Genomic DNA, 22,673 nt, shown 5'->3' on the forward strand with positions numbered 1-22,673 from the left:
AATTTAATATGATATTCTTAACATAGTAAACTATTATTTTTTGGAAAAAAGTTTTTCGATTTTTTGAAGTTTGTAAATGGTCTTCCCCCCTTAAAGAAACGAGGCATACAGAGACGCCTAACAGCACCACACACGCCTCAGCAAAACGGTATCGCCGAACGAAGGAACCGTACACCTATGGGAACGGCACGATGTTTAATTAGACAATCAAATGTCCCTTCGCATTTTTGGGCAGAAGCTATTAACACATTTTGCGCGGGTGCTTTGCCGCCAAACTCTCAACGGGTAGCGGGCGATTTTGTACAATTCGTACGCAAAATTACTTCTGCACGAAATAGTTGTAGTTTGTGAACTTTAGGTATTTATAATAACCTCCCCTTCGAAGGTATTATCCCTTTATCTAAAGACAACTGCTGAATAGGCTTATAAACATTTATAAACTTGGGAACAAAGTAGTTCAGTCGTGGTCTGACTTTCGAAAGCCCGTCTGATCCATCAGTCAACTCTTCATTATTATTGAAGTGTCAGGTCCATACATACGTAACCTGACTCTTGTCATTCGTCTCAGAAAAATTGGCGTTTCTGTACACAGATCCGTGGTCCAATAATACTCTTTTCGGTCCTTACACACTTGTCCCATAGGAAGAATAAGCCCCAAAAATTTCTTCATGTCTTTCCATTTGAGGGCTTTCTTGAAAGTTGTGAATTTATCAATATTTTGATAATATCATCTATTTGACGCTAGAATTATTTTAAAAAAATCACGCTAGAATTTGAAATATTTAACACGTTCACGCAGGCGCTGCTATTTGTGTTTTTCGCCGTGGGGCGGCACGGTAGTCCGTGGAAAACGACTTTAGTCGCTTCCCGCGCAAGATGTGTTAATACTGTCTGCTATATAAGAAACAGGTGCCCTACAAGCCCACTTAAAGGCTAATTACCATACAAAATTTGGATAGGCAAGAAACCTACAGTTGCACACACGAGAACGTTCGGTACAAAAGTTTATGCACTTGACAAAACACACAAAAAAGAAAAAATAAATTGGCCTCAAAAGGTGTAGAATGCGTTCTGATGGGTTATTCGAAACAGTCAAAAGCTTACAGACTGTGGTGCTTCGAGAAAAGAAAAATTATAATAAGTCGAGACGTAAGATTCATCTATGCTCCAGTCTTCTCGGAAGAAATTCGACGTTCAGAAATTAACAATAACGAAAACATAGAAACAAATTGTGATTATAGTCTGTTCCAGGTTGATTGGGATCACTTGAATGATTTAGACGCCGAAGTCGATAATGAACTAATGCACCGACCATCAAAGGAAGATTGCAAAAGGCCTACCAACCACCTAACGTCTCAAGAGAGGACAATGATGATGACGAGATAGCAGAGGAATTAGCAAACGAAAACAATGATGATGAAGCTTTTGAAGATGCCGAATTTGCTAATTTCACAATTTTAGACGATTCAACGACATATCGGAAAGCTGAAATGTTACAAAACGCCAGAGATTGAGAGAGTGCGTTGGAATACGAATATCTTTCACTAATTCAAAATCACGTTTGGGACTTTGTTCAACATTCAGTCGGTCAGAAAGTTATCAAAAATCGATTAGTATTTAAGACCACAATTGATAAAGAAATGCATCAAATGTGCGTGGTAACGGCCTATTTAAATGGTCATCTTGAGGAAGATATACAGGGTGTCCCAAAAATGTTGTAACACCTTGAAAGGGGTGGTTCGGGAGGTGATTTGAAACAACTTTTTCCTTACCAAAAATGTTGTCAGAGGCTTCGTTGAGGAGATATTAACGGAAAACACTGACCAATCAGAGCGCGCGTATACCGTTGGAGCGGCTGTGGTAGCGAAGGTTATGCGCTAGGCGGCCGCACTTGTACGCGAACAAGTGACTCGACGTGTATCGAAAGACATTGACGCAGCCGCCTGGCGCATAGCCTTCGCTACCATGGCCGCTCCAACGGTATACACGCGCTTTGATTGATCAGTGTTTTCCTTTAATGTCTCCTTAACGAAGCTTCAGACAACATTTTCACTAAGGAAAAAGTTGTTTCAAATTACATCCCGAACCACCTCTTTCAAGGTGTTACAACATTTTTGGGATATCCTGTATACATGGAGATACCCGATCAGCTGCACACAGTATTAACAAAAATTAAAAATAAGAATCCAGTCGGATTAGAACAATTAGTCATTAAAAGTAAACAACTACTGGAAACATCACAAAACTGCTTAGAATCATTGCAATCAATAACGAACCCAGTATGCCAGCTTAAAAAGGTCCTTTATGGTTTGAAACAATCAAGAGTGCAATGGTATAGAAAACTCATTGAAGAACTTCAAAAACTGGGCATACAATCTATTGTTTACGACCAATGTTTATTCTATAAAAAGGAAGGAGGCTCGATTTTACTCGTCACCATATACGTAAACGACTATACTACACTCTTCGTCAAGAAATTCGAGACATTTTTTCGAAACGTCATAAATATGAGAGTTTTCAACCGCTCTTCGAGAAACTTCGTGAGGTTTAATTTTGAAATGTCCTCTGGGTGTGTGCAAAGTTGCATTGATGAGGGTTGATAAGAACGGGTTAAATCACCCCCCTAAGGTGGTAGTGCAGAAAAACGGCACTTCGGAAAGGGATGAAATAATCAAAAAAACCTTTGGGATGATTCTCCTTGATATCATCTCCAAAATTCATCCCCTAAAATCCCTGTCGGACAAACCCACCCTCTCCAAAATCCACAATTTTTGAAATACAGACTCGAATCTAGGCTTAATGCATTCCCTGGAATCCCCTGATCCAGGAAATACCAACTTTCACATCGTGCACCCCATAGACACCCCTTGTAGGGGCGGAATAGCTCACCACTTTCCAACACCTTCGTGAAGGAGCACTTTCATATATCGGAGGGCAATGAAATTGATCATGTTTGTTATCGGTATGTTAAGGATCAATGACGAAAAGGTCCCGTTGCGAAAATTACCCTTGGAGCTGAACAGGAGTAGCCTAAAGTTAGGCGTGGTCAACCCTCAGGCGTAGGGGTTTAAACGTCGCCGCGTCGCATGGGGGGCATGTCCTAAGGTACAGGGCAGGAAAACGTTGTTTTTTTGGAATACCCACCCCCTAAGTTTAGGCCTATTTGGGTGGTGAACGAGTAACCCCACATCAACGCCACTGACGGATCCGGACGCGCAAATGCTTCATTAGGAGGTCCCCAAAAAGCGTCGCGTCCCGTCACGACCACCTCGGCGACGTTACGGTATGAGCAGGTGGTGAAGATGAAGGTGCCTGAAATCAAAGAAGAACTCAAAAGACAAATGCTTCGTGTTACGGGAAAAAAGATCGAGTTAGTAACGCGGCTGAAGGCAACACGACGATGACGATGTTGCAGAGGAAGACGACGACGTGGTCCGCGAAGACGACAACGACCGAATAAATCCTACAGCTGAATCTAATGACGACCACGATGAAGACGACTATACTGTTGCAAACCGGAGTCCCTCAAAGCCGACGAAGAAGCCAAAGACGTTGTTACTGCTCAAAGATGTAGAAGACTCGCTTGAAAAATTTAGCGGAGATGATCTGCTAAGTATTAACAAATGGCTAAAAGATTTCGAAGAAATGGCAATGGTTTGCGGTTGGACCGATGTGCATATGGTGGCATTCGGAAAGAAAATGCTAACAGGTTCCGCTCAATTATTCGTAAGACAGGAAGTGTACGAAGACGTGGGCTACGAAGATAGTTTAAGAAGGCCCTAAAAGACGAATTTAAAAATGTGGTAAGTGACGAGCACATTCATAGACAGCTCTCAATGCAGAAAGAAATTTTACGAAACGCTTCAGCAGTATATGTACCGCATGCGCGAAATCGCAGCCCAAGGAAGGATTGATACGCAGTCGATAATAAGTTACATTATACAAGGCATTCCAGATGATGTGAATAATAAAACAATATTTTACAGAGTGAAGAACATGCAGCAGCTCAAGGAAAAGTTTAAACAATACGAAGCCATGAAACGAGAGGCAACGATCAGGACGAGAACAACAGAACGAAGAGACGACAAGTTGAAGCGGCCCGACGGAAGGATTCCCAAGAAGAAGACGACGGAAGGAGCAGGGACGGTGAAACGATGTTTTCATTGTGGCGATAAAGATCACGCGGATGAAAAGTGTCCATCGAAGGACAAGGGCACCAAGTGTTTTAAGTGTAACGAGTTCAGGCATATTGCGCAAAAGTGTCCCACGCAGTCGAAAGAATCGTACGTCGTGTCACGCCCAGGAAAACAAACATACGTGAAAGAAGTGACTATCGAAGACTGTAAGTTCGTAGCATTAGTCGATACAAGTAGCGACCTTACTTTTATGAGATCCGACGAATACGCGAAATTAGGGTCAACGACCTTGGAAGACCGTAGGCTTAAATTCGAAGGATTCGGGTCCACTGGCAATGAAACTTGGGGTGAATTCACTACGACGGTATTTATCGATGGGAACAAATTCTCCGTTGTTTTTCACGTTATTTCAAATAGTATTTTAACGAAACATAGCCTGCTATTAGGAACCGATTTTCTAGATCAAGTAGACTTGCACGTAAAACGGGGAAAAGTATCGTTTTTAAAACTCGACAAGACAAACGACGATAATGCAGATACGACAGGTATTTTTAAAATAAACGTAGTCGAAAAAACGGACGAAATTGATTTGACGCACGTTGAAATTCACCATAGCGGAGAAATTAAAAAACTGATATCGGAATATGAGCCAGCAAAGACGAGTGATGTAGGGATTAAGACGAAAATAATATTAAAAAGCGATGTTCCGGTAGCAAGTAGACTACGACGACTAGCCCAATCAGAAAAAAAGGAAGTAAACGACCTGATGAAAGTATGGACAGATGAAGGCATCATACGACCATCAAAGGGCCTAGCCGATTAAGATGGTCAAAACTGCCCTTAGAGCTTTTTCAATGGCTCTTGAATCATTCGAAAGCTGACCAAGAAAAATCTCTCTGAGTAAAATTTTAACCCTCTGGCTTGCCCGTGAGGGTAGTTACAGGGTAAAATAGATTTTACGCTTTTCGGCGCATTTTCCGGTCTCAAATGCATTCTAAAATTCTGAAAAAAATCTGATTCCGGATCCTAAGGCGCATTTTTGAGAATTTTTTCGAATTTTTTTGTTGCAAACTGTGGCCGTAAAAAATAAAAAACCTCAAAAAAATCGAAAAAACATTTTTTTCTCAAAAATATGAAATCATGCTATTCTACTGTTTGGTCCCCTGATAAAGTACAATAACAGGCAGTGTCGTCAATTTTTTTAAAATTTTTTGTTCGGCTGCTTCATTGTCAAAAACAATAAAAACTGAATTTTTTTCGACGTTTTTGCTGCGAGGAGGAAAGTTACACTTGTTGGCTTTGTCGTGGGCATATATTAAGTAATTTGTAGCGTTATTACACTGAAACAAGCAATTATTTTACCTAAAAAATGTGATTTGAGAGAAAGGAAAAATTGTATTCTGCTGGATATATACAGGTATGTTCGCATCGCTGACAACATCGCTGATTGGCGTGGCGGTTAAGGCGTCAGACTAGAGAGCGGATATTCTGGGGTTCGAACCCTATCGGTAGCATTTTTTTTCTATACGTCAAACTTCATTTTTTCTATTGCTTATTATGTATATGGTTTATTCATATCAGTTTGACAAAATTTATTTAGCGGTTTAAAAATATTTAAGTCACATTTTTATGTAAAATACATATAAAAATAGTTTTGGAGCATAGACAGTATTAGAAAACTCCAGCATATGGCATGTACCTATATGCATAGCAGCTATTATTTATTATTTATTCCATGTTCGATACCTTCATACTATTATACGGCCAACTGAAATACTTAGCACCATTTTTAATCAAAATGAAGTTACGCCTATAATTAATGAGGACAGTGATGAAGATTAAAAACCGGAACGCATTATTTTCGGCTTAACCCATCAACGAATACAACGATAAGTATTTTTAAACTAGTCTTCATATATGTCTACATTTAGAGAAAAATATAAATAATTCTGCAATTACTGGGATACGTAAAACCGAAAGCTACAGGCAAAAATGATATTCAAGAAGGAGGTCGGCATTCCTGCAGCATTCTGCCCACAATTACAAAAGATAAGTCCATTTCTATCAATTACATACAAATATTTACTTTTATGATAAATAAATAATTCTGTAATTAACAGGTCACGCAAAAACAGTAGCTATGGGCTAACAATGACAACTCGGAAGATCAGCTACTATATATACTCCTTTCTATTTTACCCATTTTTACCAATTCCAAAAGGCCTAAAAACTAGATTCATGATGTTTAATGTTAAAAATGTTAAATAGGGCCGCCATGATGAACGTATACAATTAGAGAATCGAGGAAGTAATAGATACTCCAAAACTATTTTTGTATGTATTTTACGTCAAAATGTGACTTAAATATTTTTAAAACGCTAAATAAATATTGTCAAACTTTATGAATAAACCATATACATAATAAGAAATAGAAAAAATGAAGTTTGACGTATAGAAAAAAAAATGCTACCGATAGGATTGGAGCCCCAGAGTATCCCCGCTCTCTAGTCTGACGCCTTAACCGCCACGCCAATCAGCGATGTTGTCAACGATGCGAACATTCCTGTATATATCCAGCAGAATACAATTTTTCCTTTCTCTCAAATCACATTTTTCAGGTAAAATAATTGCTTGTTTCAGTGTAATAACGCTACAAATTACTTAATATATGCCCACGACAAAGCCAACAAGTGTAACTTTCCTCCTCGCAGCAAAAACGTCGAAAAAAATTCAGTTTTTATTGTTTTTGACAATGAAGCAGCCGAACAAAAAATTTTAAAAAAATTGACGACACTGCCTGTTATTGTACTTTATCAGGGGACCAAACAGTAGAATAGCATGATTTCATATTTTTGAGAAAAAAATGTTTTTTCGATTTTTTTGAGGTTTTTTATTTTTTACGGCCACAGTTTGCAACAAAAAAATTCGAAAAAATTCTCAAAAATGCGCCTTAGGATCCGGAATCAGATTTTTTTCAGAATTTTAGAATGCATTTGAGACCGGAAAATGCGCCGAAAACCGTAAAATCTATTTTACCCTGTAACTACCCTCACGGGCAAGCCAGAGGGTTAAAATTTTACTCAGAGAGATTTTTCTTGGTCAGCTTTCGAATGATTCAAGAGCCATTGAAAAAGCTCTAAGGGCAGTTTTGACCATCTTAATCGGCTAGGCCCTTTAGAATACGCAAGTCCAATAGTATTAGTAACGAAAAAAATGGTTCTACAAGAGTTTTCGTCGATTATCGCGAGTTAAATAAATTAATAGAAAGACCACGTTTCCCATTACCGTTGATTGAAGATAAACTAGACTCATTACAAGACGCAGAAGTATTTACGACCTTAGATTTAAAGAACGGTTTTTTCCATGTACCGGTAGACGAAGAAAGCCAGAAGTATACTGCATTTTTAACACCCAACGGACAGTATGAGTTTTTAAAAACACCATTTGGTTTAAATATATTGCCAATAATTTTTCAGAAATTTATCATGACAATTTTTAAAGAGTTAATTGAGAAGCAGTTCTTAGTCGTCTACATGGATGATCTAATTATTCTGGCAAAAAATGACGAAGAAGCAATGAAAGGTTTGAAACTCGTGTTAAGTGTGTGAGGACAGCATGGGCTTCGCATAAAATAGGAGAAATGCCGATTTTTGAAAAAAGAAATTGAATACCTAGGGCACGTTGTTTCGAAAAATACGTTTAAACTATCCGTAGGTAAAACCCGAGCCGTAACTAATTTTCCAAGGCCGATGACAGTTAAAGGCGTACAAAGCTTTTTAGGATTGACGGGTTATTTTAGAAAATTCGTTAAGGGGTACGCAAACATAGCTAGACCGTTGACCAAACTGTTAAAGAGAGACGTAATGTTTAAATTTGAAGATCGAGAAGTCGAAGCGTTCGAAATTTTGAAATCAACTCTTATCAGCAGGCCAGTGCTCAGACTATATCGTATAGGTGCGAAAACAGAATTGCACACGGATGCGTCAGGTCAGGGATACGGGGCAATTTTAATTCAGCTGGATAGTGATGATGGCAAATTCCATCCGGTCTACTACACCAGTGGAAAGTTAACGCCGGCCTAAGAAAAGTACACCAGCTACGATTTCGAGGTACTTGCCATTGTGAAGGCATTAAAGAAATGTAGGGTCTACTTGTTAGGTATACCGTTCACGATCATATTCGACTGCAAGGCGTTTACTATGACTATGAGAAAGAAAGATTTGTGTGTGCGTGTGGCCAGATGGGCTCTCCTACTGGAAGAATTTATGTATGAAGTGATCCATAAACCAGGGAAAAGTATGCAGAAATCCGTTACCTTGCATAATGTTAATTAGTGAAGACGACGACGGCTTGATTGCACGATTGATAAAAGCACAGTACGAAGACAAAAATTTGCGTAAAACGATAAGTGTGGCAACGCGAAGTCAAGCAGATGGTTACGTAATTAGAAATAACTTGCTGTAAGAAGAAATAGATAACGATGTTTTAGTTGTAGTGCCGAAACGCATGCAGATTCAAATAGTGCGCCAAGCGCATGAACGCGGACACTTTGGGGTGAATAAGACTGAAGCTATTGTGCGAAAAGACTATTGGTTTAAAGGCGTACGACGAAAAGTTGAAAAAGTGCTACAGGGTTGTGTGACATGTATTTTGGCAGGGGGTAAGTAAGGGAAACAAGAAGGATTCCTCAACCCTATCAGTAAAGGTGATATTCCGTTGGATACCTACCACATTCACCAGGTAGGACCAATGACGTTGACAAAGAAAAAATATCAGTATGTGTTTGTTGTAGTCGATGCGTTCACGAAATTCATGAAGCTTTACCTAGTGAAATCCACAGACGCAGCCGAGGTGATCGATCGTCTACAAAAACAGTCCGCGATTTTTGGCAATCCACGTAGAATTGTTTCAGACCGAGGCACTGCATTCCCATTCATTGCTTTCCAGGAGTATTGTCGAAGCGAGAAGATAGACCATACTTTAATTACGACAGGGGTACTAAGAGGGAATGGTCAGGTAGAAAGGGTCAATAGGACATTGATCCCACTGCTCACCAAATTAACCGCGCCGATACCTGAAGGATGGTTCAAACACGTCGATGCAACGCAGCAGTACTTGAACGCTACGGTTAGCCGTAGTACAGGGAAGACTCCCTTCCACCTGCTGGGTAGATATGCGATTGAAGGAGGACCAGCAGGTAAAGGAGTTAATCGAGCGAGAGTGGGTCGCCAGGTTCGAAGAAAATCGCGATGAACTGCGAGAAATGGCCAAACAAAAGATAATGAAAATTCAGGAGGAAAATCAACGAGGATATAACAGAAAACAAAAAGAGGCAAAACGTTACCGAGAAGGCGACCTCGTTGCCATTCAAAGGACGCAGTTTGGCCAAGGACTCAAGTTACGAGGGAAATTTTTGGGACCATACAAAGTAACGCGAGCTATGCGAAACAACCGTTACGCCGCAGAAAAGGTCGAGGAACACGAAGATCTCCGCCAGGCATCAACTTCGGCAGATTTAATGAAACAATGGGAAACCGATGCTAGCCAAGAATCAGAAAGTAACGACAGCGTAGAAGAGGCCGACGAAGACATTTGAGGGCAGATGTTCATGCAGGATGGCCGAATGTAGTATCCCAGAAATGCTTTTCAAAAACAGAAAGCAGAAACCTTAAGTCCAAGTGTTGAGACTCGAGGTAAGGGCGTCGCGTCCCGCGTCTTCGTCGCATGACGAAGAGAAAACGATTCTTGTAGAAAGACATGCTGTTCACTTGCAAAATGCTGAATTAGCAAGAAAAGCATTACAAGAAGATAAAATTCTGGCATCAGAATATCCTGATACATACTTTGCCTTCTCTTTTGACCTCCAAAAAGTCTTACCTTACCCGAAATTATCTGTCTCAATCGCATATTTCCACGATAATAAAGTTAATATGTATGCGTGGGACGAAACTATTGCTTCCAGGAGATCGCAAGAGGTAGCTTCTTGTAGTTTGAGGCATTTAGAAAACGTAACGACCCAAAGCCATGTTATTGCCTACAGTGACATGTGTACTGGGCAAAATCGAAATTTACAGATGGCATTGATGTGGTTGAAGGTTACCCAGTCGTTGGAAAATAACATTGATATAATTGACCACAAATTTTTACTTTCGGGGCATTCATATCTTCCGAAGGATGCAGATTTTGGCATCATAGAAATAGCATTCCGAAAAAAGAATTTTCTGTACACACCACAAGATTATTATGATGTAATAAAACAATGTAGAAGACACGACAAATTCATTTTACATGAAATGAAACGAGAGAATTTCGTTTCAACAAAAAATCTTCAAAATGCGATTAAAAAACAGATTTAATAAAACACTAATGGCAAACAGGTCAATTGGTTGCAAATATGTTGGTTGAGGTTTCTCAAAAGTGCACCATATACTATTTTATATAAAACATCAATGAAGGACGCAGAATTTAAAACTATAAATTTATTACCCACACGTCCTGGAAGACCGCTGAAGTTTTAAAAAATCGCCCTGGCGCCCTTGTACGAAAATGCCAGGCCTATTACTTACGAAAAATATAAATATATGAAGCAGTTACTACCCTATATACCTCCGGTGCATCATGCATATTTCGAAACACTTCCACATGCAGAGCATAAGTAAATACTATCAGTATCTTGTCATTTTAACAATGTAATTAGTGTCTAAAATTAAATTTTATGTCTTGTCATGAGTATTTGTAAACAAAATTGAATTAAAGTGAAGTATATTTAAAGTGCTTTTTGATTTTTTAAAATTGAAATTAAACGATATTTACAGTTGTCTAATTTAGAAAGTGGTGTAAGTCCATTTACAGCCCATAAATATGTATTATTGTAGTCTAATTCGCCTAAAACAAATCTATATAATGAAATTAAATATTTATAGAACAATAAAAACATTACCAGACTTCATATAGTTTGCCAAAATTTTTGAATTAACAGATATGCTAACCTCTAATTTTCTCGAAATAAGAGATTATGGACTTACACCACTTTTAAAATAAACGGTCCATATATTACTCGATATCATTTAATATAAACGAAATAGAAATTATTTCATAGTTTTAAGCAATTACATCTAGAACTGGCGAGTATTCATATCAATTAACTATAGATTATTTCATACTTTTCAGTGCAATTTTAATATTTTTTTCGAATTCGGTTATATTTATTTTCAAAAAATTATTTTATACAAAAATTTTATGACGTACTGCTAGTTCCAACTGAACTTCATTTTCAACTGTGCTTCTTCTTACTTTACTGGCGATATAAATGCTGGAACGGCTCAAAGACAACTAACAAGGGCTGGACATGACGTTCGGATCACGGATTTTCTTCAAACTTTGTTTACTTTTAGTAGTCCATTAGGACAACATAATGTGCAAATATTAAGGCGTACTACTTTGGCGTTTTCGAGAAAATCGCTACAGAAGTGTTTACGCTCCGAACAGATATGTATCGGCGCGTCGCGAGTATAAGGATAAAATGGTGGCGATCGAGTGGTAAGTGTTCAGGCTCCGTAGCCTCTGGGTCGAATGTTCGGGTCCCGCTCGTGGTTCTTTTTTTTCCACACTGGTCATATTTTGTTGGGGTCCGTCCCCTGGGGTGGTCGATGGTGCTAGACCTCCCCAGAACAAAAAGGACCCAAGAGCAAAACTCCTTACCATTGCTAAAGACTACAGTTTTACGAGGTTTCCGAGTACTTGCCTCGATGAAGTGTAATAATGGAGAGGGCTTGTCTTTCCATTTTCTTTCCCGGTCGGCCTTTGAGGGTTCGTTAGAATAAGAACCCCTACCAATGATAACTGGTACTAATAATCAGTTATTACGAAACGCAAATTACAAGCCTGATATCAGATTTGCAACATTCAAACTAGCGGACTCAATATGACCAACTTAGTCTCTAATGGATGGTTGTTTTTAAACATACGTTAGTATAAAAGCTTTTCGATGTCACTGATTTAGAATTTGACGTCATAAATAAAATATTCAAAAAGAGGATCTAATATATGATTTTATTTCCATGTTAATCGGTATGTAAATGCTTTTAAGTTGTAAATGATGACATTTAATTCCCTTTATGTATGTAGTTACAATCACATGTATTTTTACAAAGTGTACAAATATTTTTCTATTTATTTTTATTTTAATAACATTATGAATCATAAAAATGATTAAAATTTAAGCGATTGGATCAACTATTTCACTGTGCTCGACTCGGTCGTGGCACGGACAAGAACTGCAATATTTAAAATGACATTAAACAAATGGTGCAAGTAGATGCAAGATTTTTTGTGTATATTTCAGTAGGATACATCTTAATTTACATATGCCATATGCAAACTCCTTGCGGTCTTTGACGATTGCAACTTTTATGGTTGAAAACCATTCTGGGATAAACTTTACTTTGGGGCACCAAAAATTATTAACTTTTTTTTATACCATTTAGCAGTTTCTGATGCCCAGATTACGAAAATATAAGTTAAAATGTCAGAAAGTTATGAAAAAATGTTAAAAAGATACGCATCTGTAAAGTTGAGTATTTTTGACGTATTTAGCTGGTTAATCCGACGCCATATTGACTTTGACCGTGCGTTTGGTCGGTAATTAGGTCGGTAATGGCATTGTGTTGTAAACAGACGATCACAGATGGCGTGATCGTCTATTATAAACGCTTGTAACGGGTGTCTCCAGTTTCGAGATATATACTTTCAGCTCAAAATCCTTCCACAAAATTTAAAAAGCATTCACTTTGAAACTAGACGCGAGCTGGGGGGTTGCGCCCATGACGGGTAAAGAAGTAACGCAAAAATTAATAATAATATAAATTTTTATTGTTATCACGTGTTTTTTGTCATCAAACTTGCCTAATTAGAAAGAACGGCAATCAGTTGCGCTAGATCCTTTGGGCTTATGCAAACTAGCAACACAATGTCATTATCGACCTAATTACCGACCAAACGCACGGTCAAAGTCAATATGGCGTCGGATTAACTAGCTAAATACATAAAAAATACTCAACTTTACTCACACGTATCTTTCTAACCTTTGGATTCCTAACATTTTAACTTACATTTTCGTAATCTGGGCATCAAAAACTACTAAATGGTACAAAAAAAAAGTTAATAATTTGTGGTGCCCCAAAGTAAAGAGCAGCCCCATTCTAGTTTCGTTTTTCACTTCACAAATGTAATCAAAGAGAAGTGAGTAAATGATTGAAGACGATGGGAATGAAGATAAACTAGAAGTTCGGAATGAATAAAGACAAAATGGGGATAACTGGGAATAAAGGGGATACGTGTAGCCCAGGAACTAAGCTCTGGATATGTTTTGCGTTTGATTACATCAATAGTCGGAATTTTCTCCACGCGGTGGCCGATTTTCAAGGGCTACGCCTACTGGTTTCCCCTTACCGCGCGGAGAGCCTTCAAGCTGACCGAGGCGCAGGACCGTCGCATATCCCGAATAGTGCGGCGGGCCCATTTACTAGATGGGAAGTAATGAAGTCTTATTATAATTATAATTTAAGTCTTTGGGAAAAGGGTTTGGGATAAGAACTGTTAGCGGTATAATTGTTATTATATCGGATCAAGGAAACGTTATTATGAGTAGGGTTTGAAGGTGTGATTGATAGTTTCATAGCGTATACAAGCTAAGTTCCCTTCTTCTAAATTCTAGTTCTTCTTCAGCTTCAACTAGGAAACTTAGAATGGGACTTGTTCGAAAAGCACCTAAGGCTAGTCTCATACAGTTAGATTGTATGACATTTAAGGAATTCAAGGTATTTTTATTTACAGTAGAAAAAACTAGACCCATAGTCTAATTTAGATCTTATTAGTGCTTTATAGGTATTTAGAATAATTGTTTTATCAGCACCCCAATTAAGGGACGAAATTACTTTAACAATATGCATTCTGCGCATACATTCAGTTTTAAGATATTTAATATGAGCTTTCTAAGATAATTTGTGATTAAATAAAATACCAAGTATTTTGATCTGGTTTGTTCTTTTGATATCTTGAATTCCTAATTTTAGTTTAATATTTGGGTGAATTTTGTATGACCTAGAAAAAATAATATATTCGGATTTATTCCCTGAAAATTTGAAACCGGCATTATTAGACCATTTCTGAATTTTGTTAAGTGTGTCTTGGAAAATATGTTGAATGGTGATCATATTTTTGCCACTACATAAAACTGAAATGTCGTCAGCGAAGATGCAGAATTTTACTGAGCGAGGGATGACTGAGGAAACTTCGTTAATTGCAACAAGAAAGAGAGTTACACTTAGAACAGAACCTTGCGGTATGCCATTCTGTATTTCCACTTTTTTTGATAGAATTTCATTTGCCTTCACTTGAATTAACCTATTGCTCAAGAAATTACTAATAAAGTGTAGCATTTCTTCATCAACCCCGATGTCAGGCAGAATTTTTATGACTCTGTCCTTCCAAACCATGTCACATGCCTTTTCAATATCCAGTTGTGTTTCTATATTTCCTAAAGCCAAATTGATATGGGGTTAACAAACCTTTGTTGTCTAATATTCAGAGGAGTCGCTTACTTATTATTCTTTCCAAGAGTTTACATAAAGTGGAGGTAAGAGATATAGGTCTATAGTTTTCAGCTTTGCTGGGATCTTTATTGGGTTTGAAGATAGGGATAACAGTGGACCTTCCATTTGTCAGGAAAGGATTTAGATAGCCATATTTCATTATACAAATTTGTTAAGTAGAATAACGCATTGTTAGGTAGGCACTTTAGGAAGATATTGAAAATGCCATCAGGTCCTGGACATGAGTTTTTTGTGTGGGCTAATGAAGTTTTAACTTCCTTAAGTTGAATAGGATAGTTAAGGGCTATATCTGAAGTAGAATTAGAAGCGAGGGAATTTTGAATTTTAATTTTAATTAATGTATCTTTAAATACGTGGAAAGTATCAATGTAATACGTATCACTTGAATTATTCGCAAATGTTGAAGCGAAGTGGTTAGCAATCTCACTTGGGAGAGTTTTAATTTTATTATCTGATGTGGGCAAGTGGTGAGATTGTGGAGTGTTTCGTAATTTCATTTATTTTCCTTATTTTATCCCATACGGAGGAAGTAGGTGTGGATGTGTTCATAGTGCTAATGAATTGTTCCCAGGATCGCTTTTTATTTTCTTTAAAGATTCTACGAGCAGTGGATCTAAATTTTTTGTACTGAATTTTATTATCTATTGTTGGATGACGTTTGAAGTGACTAAATGCTTGTTTGTAAGCCTGTAAGGCTTTCAAACACTTATCATTACACCATGGAACTAGTTTTTTGTAAAATCTATTTGTGGTTTTTGGAATAGATTTATTAGCCGATTCTATAATGATATTTGTAAATGTATTTACTTTATCATTTATATCAGGAGATAATTGAGAAAAGGTTTGGGCTTTTAGATTTTCTAATTTTTGTGAAACGACCTCTTTATATTTATTCCAGTTGGTTTTTTTAAGTAGCCAATGCGTGGACTGGGGATGTTCCAAAGAGCTCGAGTAAAGATTTTGTATTATAATAGGAATTTTTAATGAGCCTGGTATATCTGTTTTTAGTGCTTCTATCCATAAGGAGAGGGTAGGTTTGACGAAGAGTAGAGATGATTATATTCGTATTATCGGAGAATTCATAACAAATTTCTTTAATGTCGTTGCATCCTTTGGTTTTTTTCACGAAGCTCTTTAGTTGTATATAATTTAATAGTTGTGGGTTGTTATTTTCTGCAAGGTAATCTTTTAGCGGAGATAGGAGTTCATCAATAGAGATTTCTGTGGTGTTGTCAACATTTCCAGAGTTATCTATTTTAGGTTTCTTCTTCTTGACGGGTTTCAGTTTAATTTCTTTGCCGGTTTTTTCATTGGAGCAATCGTCCGAGTTAAGGAGGTAGACACGGCACGTGACCTCTCCGATTTGGCTGGTCGGTATTACAGCAGATTTTTCTGCATAGAAATGGTAATACCCATAGAGACACGGCTAGCCGATGAAAATGAGGTGGCGCTTTCTGCTGTTTCTGAACGAAGCGAGAAACATAATTCGCTCTTAGCGAGCGAAAGTGAGATACATATAGTCTCTCCGATTCGTTTCGACCTCTCTTTCTCTCCTCTACTGGCTATCCCTTTCTACGTTGACGCTCGGAATGTAAACAGAATCGACACCTCGGTTGGGTATACATTGTAAGTACGTATAACCAAATATTCAAGTCTGACCAGCTTCGAATCCGTCCAGAGTTTCGAAGCGTCGACGAAGTAGAAAAAGACAGTTTGATGAAGAAGAAAGAGAGGCTGATAAGAAATGCTTTTTAGGTGTCTGGCTCCGATTGTTTTGATTTTTGGATATGTTTTGAAGGGCCGAAAAATAAGATATACCTACTTTTTATTTTGTCCCGTTTTCATATTTAGAGGGTGAAATGATATAAAGTGTTAGACGTCGAGCGACGTCGAGGTGCCGTACGGGGCCATGCCCGACAACCATGGCCTTCGTCTGTCGTCACCCCCCACCCCGGACGAGGTGGAAAGACGACGACGTCGAGGCAACGGCCAGACCCGTTGTCGAAAAGGCCCTTAGTTGGGTTTTAGGATCGAAGTGCGAAGCACAGCAATGAAGTCTATCGAATATACTTTTGTGTTTCTGTGTCTATCCTTGATTTTATCCAACAAATCAGAGGTGGGATAACCACGGGCTGGTTTTACATATACAACATGCGGTTCGCGAATGTTTTATTGTGTTTGTGAACGGTGTTGTGCAGTCCACGATTGCTGAAGACTTAAGTGCGAGACTTTTTCAAGTCGTACGTGCATCGTGGCTGTGAGATCGGTGGTGGCGATCGCCGTTTATGATACGGGTCGTGTTTTTCGCGGCGACGAAGTGAATCGCGGGGCAGCCCGCGATGTTCACGATATACACCGCCGAACGATGATACACACAATTCGGGGCGTCCGATCTCGCGTGTGGAGAGAGGACGACGTGCTCGAGACACGCGGAGTGATTTGTGCGAAACTGTACGTCGCTCGCATGAATCGGTGCGTCGTACGCAACAGGAAGATCGCGAAAGTCGCCGGTCCCGGAGACGCTCGCGGAGCAGGTCGCAGGAGCGAAGGCGCTATTACTCCTGAGGTTCGTCGCGAAGACGCGACCACTCCCGGGGTTCGTCGCGAAGACGGTCGCGGTCACGGTCGCCTGTGAATTCGCGACGATCACGATCGCGAGAAAGTGCCGCGGTGGAGGCGTTACGGTTAACCGTTCAGCAACTCCAAAAAGAGCTCAGGGTGGCTCGGTATCGACCGGCCATCGCAAAAGAACATTTGGTGCCCAAATTCGACTCTGCTGATGACAAAGCCGATATTGAGTTGTGGGTGAAAGATGTAGACCCCATTGCGAGGCAAGGCGGATAGACGGGCGACGCTATCATGTGTAATGTTGCGTGCCAATTGCGAGGGCACGCTCGTCAACTTTTTGATGAGGAACAGCGGCGTGATTCCACGTAGGAAACTCTGAAGTAAGTACTACAAGTAAGTTCCGATGAAAATCGGTGGATTTTGCAAGCTAGAGTGAATGGGCGGAAGGTGCGGTGCTTGTTAGATTCGGGTAGCACGCACACTCTTGTACGGAAGTCAGCGGCGCTACGATTAGGTATGACAATGGTCGAGGGACCCCTCGTACAGATGCGGGGATACCTGAGTACCGGATCGTGCGAGAGCCTGACTGCGGAAATAGTCGTCCGCATAATGGAGGCTTCGGCCGAGGTCACGGCAATTATCGTTGATTCCGAAGAGACATTGCATGAAATAATCGTCGGTCAGGATTTTATTAATCAAGATCATATTATATTGATCAAGATGCGCGACCGCGTCATCTTAAAGGAATTACCTAGCATGGAGAGGGAACAACGATTTCTGATTGATGCATGTGCAACAGAAATTAGTGTTAAGACAGACACGATTGACTGTGGAGAAATATCGGAAGATGATCGCGTTCGGTGTAGCAGATTAATTCAAAACTTTAAGAATCGAGTCATGACGTCGATGAGTACTTTGGGGAAAACGAGCGTCGTGAAGATGGAGATAAAATGCACCACCGATGCGCCGATTGTATACCGTCCGTACCGAATGGCCGAGTCCGAACGTGCGGCAGCGCGGGAGATCGTCGAAGAATTATTGGAACACGGAATAATTCAAGAATCGACATCGCCATACGCGAGCCCTATTATGCTCGTGAAGAAGGAAACGGGTGAGTATCGACTCTGCGTAGATTTTAGAAGACTAAACGAAGTCACAATTAGGGACCAATACCCTCTGCCATTGATCGAGGATCAGATCGATCGATTGGGGGGATATTGCTATTTTACGGCGCTTGACTTGGCCTCGGGGTACTACCAGGTAGCCATGAGCGAAGAAGCTATATCGAAGACGGCCTTCGTTACCCCTGATGGTCATTACGAGTTCCTGAGAATGTTTTTCGGACTCACGAATGCACCAGCCGTTTTCCAACGGTTCATAAATACGGTGTTGAAACTGTTACGGAATACGGTTGCTTTCCGTATATCGATGATATAATTATTCCGTCGAAGACTGTCGCCGAGGGATTGGAACGTCTGCGCCTCGTTTTGGAAAAACTGCGTGAGGAAAATTTGACAATAAAGCTGACGAAATGTTCGTTTTTGAAAACGAAAATTAATTATTTGGGAAGGGAAATAAGCGCTGCCGGGGTATAAAACCGGAGAGTATAAAATCACTGCAGTACTTAACATGCCGGAGCCGAAGAATGTTAAGGAAGTACGACAGTTTCTTGGCCTTGCGGGATACTTTAGAAAGTTTATGAAGGGATACGCAAGCCTGGTCACACCCTTAACGGCTCTCATGAAAAAGAACGTGCCATGGACTTGGGGCAGAAAGCAAAAAAAGGTCGTGCGAACAGTCAAGCAGATCTTAACGACAAGGCCGATTTTAGCTATTTTCGACAGCAAGAAGCGAACGAAATTGTATACGGACGCCAGCTCTTTGGGATTAGTGGCGATATTGTTCCAGTATTCAACCGACGGAACGCGCCAGGTAGTCGCGTACTTTAGTAAACAAACGTCGACCAACGAAAATATCACTCGTACGAGTTAGAGACAATGGCAGTTGTACTAGCGCTGCGCTATTTTCGGGTTTACCTGCTCGGAATGCAATTTACTGTCGTTACGGATTGCAATGCACTGCGTACGACATTCACGAAGAAGGACCTGATTCCCAGGATTGGACGATGGTGGCTCGAGGTTCAAGACTTCAAGTTTGACATCGAGTATCGACCAGGGACGGTGATGCAACATGTGGATGCATTGAGTCGTAATTCAATCCCAACAGTCGATGTGTATCCAGTCAACATTACTGAAGCTGATTCGGTTTTTGTGGCTCAAATGCAGGACGAACAGCTGTAACGCATCCGAAAAATCTTGGGGGACAACGTTCGTAATAGCGAGACGAAGCAATACTTTACGGACTACGTCTTAAGAAAAGGGAAAGTTTGCAGACGTCTGGAAGATGGGAGAGCGCCATGGGTGGTGCCACGTGGTGCGCGTTTCCAAATTTGTAGACTGTGTCATGATGACGCAGGTCACTTAGGGTTGGAGAAAACACTTCGACGCATTCGTGAAAATTACTGGTTCGCAGGGATGAATGCATTTGTAAATAAGTACGTAAAGGCATGTTTGAATTGTACTTATTACAAGTGAAGTGCAGGAAGGAAACAAGGCGAGCTGCATCCCATTAGGAAGACTTCGGTGCCTTTTCACACCCTACGTATTGACCATGTCGGGCCGTTCGAGAAGAGCAGGAAAGAAAATCGCTACCTACTTGTCATCGTGGACGGTTTTACTAAATTTACGATCGTAGAACCGGTGAAGGACACGAAGGCTAAGCGGGCGGTGAAGATACTTTTGGATGTCCTACATCTTTTCGGAGTACCTCACCGTATAATTAGCGACAGAGGAACTGCTTTTACAGCTCGATCATTCCAGACATTTTGCAAGGAGTATGGAATCCGTCACGTATTAAATGCGGTGGCTACTCCTCGGGCAAATGGACAATGCGAGAGATATAATCGCACGATAGTTGCATCACTAGCAGCAACGATAGCAGAAAAGGATTCGGGGCATTGGGATCAGGAAGTGAAAAAGATCCAATGTACTTTGAATACGAAGCACAATAAAGGCATCGGGATGACGCCGTTGGAGGCTCTGATTGGATGCAAGGTGCGATACCCAGCTGAAGGGTGGATCCTGCAAGACCTGCAAGGTGAAGTGGAACGCATGGTGAACGCACCTTGGTGAACTCCGAGAAAAGATATCGGAGCACATCACGGAGGACCAGCGGAAGCAGAAGGAACGATACGACCGACAACGACGGGCGGCAACCAAGTTCCAGGAAGAGGACATTGTCATGATTGAAATTACAACCGAGCAGCCGACGGGAGACAGTCGAAAACTGCATGCACGGTTTAAAGGCCCGTTTCGAGTTGTCGCCGTATTGTATAACGATCGGTACGAAGTCGAGGACCTCAGGGAAGGAGGTCGTCGAGCGAAGACGGTCGTAGCGGTCGATCGCATGTAGCCGCGGGTAGCGACTGTCGAGTAACAGAGTTGTGGGACTCTGGACTTTGATCGAGCGTCCAGAGCAGGTAGCTGCTTGGTGGGCGTTCAAAAGGTTCCAGATACGGACAACAGCGAGCGGACGTTGGTGGAGGCCGACCGAGCACCTGTTGTAGCGGACGTCGAGCCTGTGGAGGCAGGTACTGAGTTTAAAATCCTGTGGAAGCAGGATCTCGGTTTAATTCGGCCATCACTACTTCGACTGGCAGGGCGCCATGAGAAGTTGGTTATTGTGTGTGTGTGTGATGGAGGTCACACGACAATAAACATCGGTAGATGCGGGTGACAGTGTCTCTGTGTGTTTCTGTGTCAACAAAAGTTTCAGCTGGGATAGGCTATCTCCGAAACTATCATAGATAGAAGAAAACGTTTTAAGAAAAAGTTTTATGGTTTTCTATCTGCATATAAAATCTGACCATCAATTTTGTAAAAAAATGATTTGTTTACAATCAAGAATTTGTTTATAACATTATTTTAAAAGTAAACGCAGTTTGTAGAATAACAAAAACGAACATATTTTTTTTTCTGAATCTATTGATGTATAACATGTACCTGATTATATATGTGTGTTGTTTGCGAAAAACAATAGCTATAATCTATAACAAAGATAATGATCGTACGTCTATATTTGACATAATCGCGACTATATCACATGAGTAATGATAAAAACCTTTAGAGATAACTAGATAATGTTATCATTACTTTGTAATATTTGGCCATAAATGTTTTCGATATATTGAACATTCTTTCTGAACTTATCAATCTAAACGACCCCATAGTTCCACTATAAACCTGAATATGGCAGTAAAAACATTTAATATTATTAAAAGTTGTTAAATTCACATCCAATATAGACTTTAGCAATACAAGTTGTATAGTAATAATTTACGGTGTATATTAATTATTCATTGAAAGTAATACGTGTCCACATATTTATGAGCGAGGGTGTATGTATAATATTAATGCGCAAAAATGTAAGAGGCAAACGCAGTATACAATACATCAATAGATTCAGAAACAAATATATGTTCTTCTTAGTTATTATATAAACTGTAATTACTTTTAAAATAATGTTATAAACAAATTATTTTTTTTACATAATTTAGGGTTAGATTTGATATGCAGATAGGAAACATGAAACTTTTTCTTAAAAAGTTTTCTTCTATTTGTGATAGTTTCGGAGATAGCCTATTGCAGCTGAAACTTTAGGAGGTCGTTTTACCTCCTAAATATGAAACAGGCGAAAATACAAAAATACAAATATCTTATTTTTCGCTCCTTCAAAACATATCCAAAAATCAAAACAATTTGAGGCGGATAACTAAAGAACATTCCTTGTGAGAGTCGAGATGATCGTAAAAAATTTAAATGCCTACTAATCTGTGAAACAATAATGCGGCAAACTAACTTTGTTTATTGTTAATTTTTTTTTTAAACAAATTTCACTAACATGTTGGTGAGGTTTTCCTGATTAAAATGAGACCAAACACGATATTGTTATGACAATTGGTTATGATACCAGGCTTGTAAATATTTTCTTTTACTCTTTTTCCGCTGTCTGTTTCTATGCTCTGTCGACGTCGGCAAATGTAAGAATATTTCGACTTCAGTAAAATGGCAACAGCGCAGCGTGGAGAAAGAATAGACGCTGTTATGCCAGAATGACAACGTCGCAATGTATCGATATTCACGTTAGCAGTCGTCCTCAGTAAGCGCCATCTCATACCGATTTCCTGAACTAAATTTGGTACGTAACTTGCTCTACCATTATCCACAAAATGGCGGAACTCGATTTTGGGAATGCCTTTACGATTTTTCGCTTTTCGTCCTTATATTAGCATATTTTG

The 22,673-nt window shown here is 39.7% G+C and overlaps 1 protein-coding gene across 4 annotated transcripts in view; it reads right to left on the reverse strand.

Moving 5' to 3' along the window:
• LOC128892946 (activin receptor type-1) overlaps positions 1-22,673 on the reverse strand; it is a 174,060-nt gene that overhangs the window by 31,474 nt on the left and 119,913 nt on the right. The gene's annotated exons all lie outside the window — the stretch shown is intronic.

The sequence above is a fragment of the Hylaeus anthracinus genome, unplaced genomic scaffold (assembly GCF_026225885.1).
Source record: "Hylaeus anthracinus isolate JK02 unplaced genomic scaffold, UHH_iyHylAnth1.0_haploid 2, whole genome shotgun sequence".
Classification (NCBI taxonomy): Eukaryota; Metazoa; Arthropoda; class Insecta; order Hymenoptera; family Colletidae; genus Hylaeus; species Hylaeus anthracinus.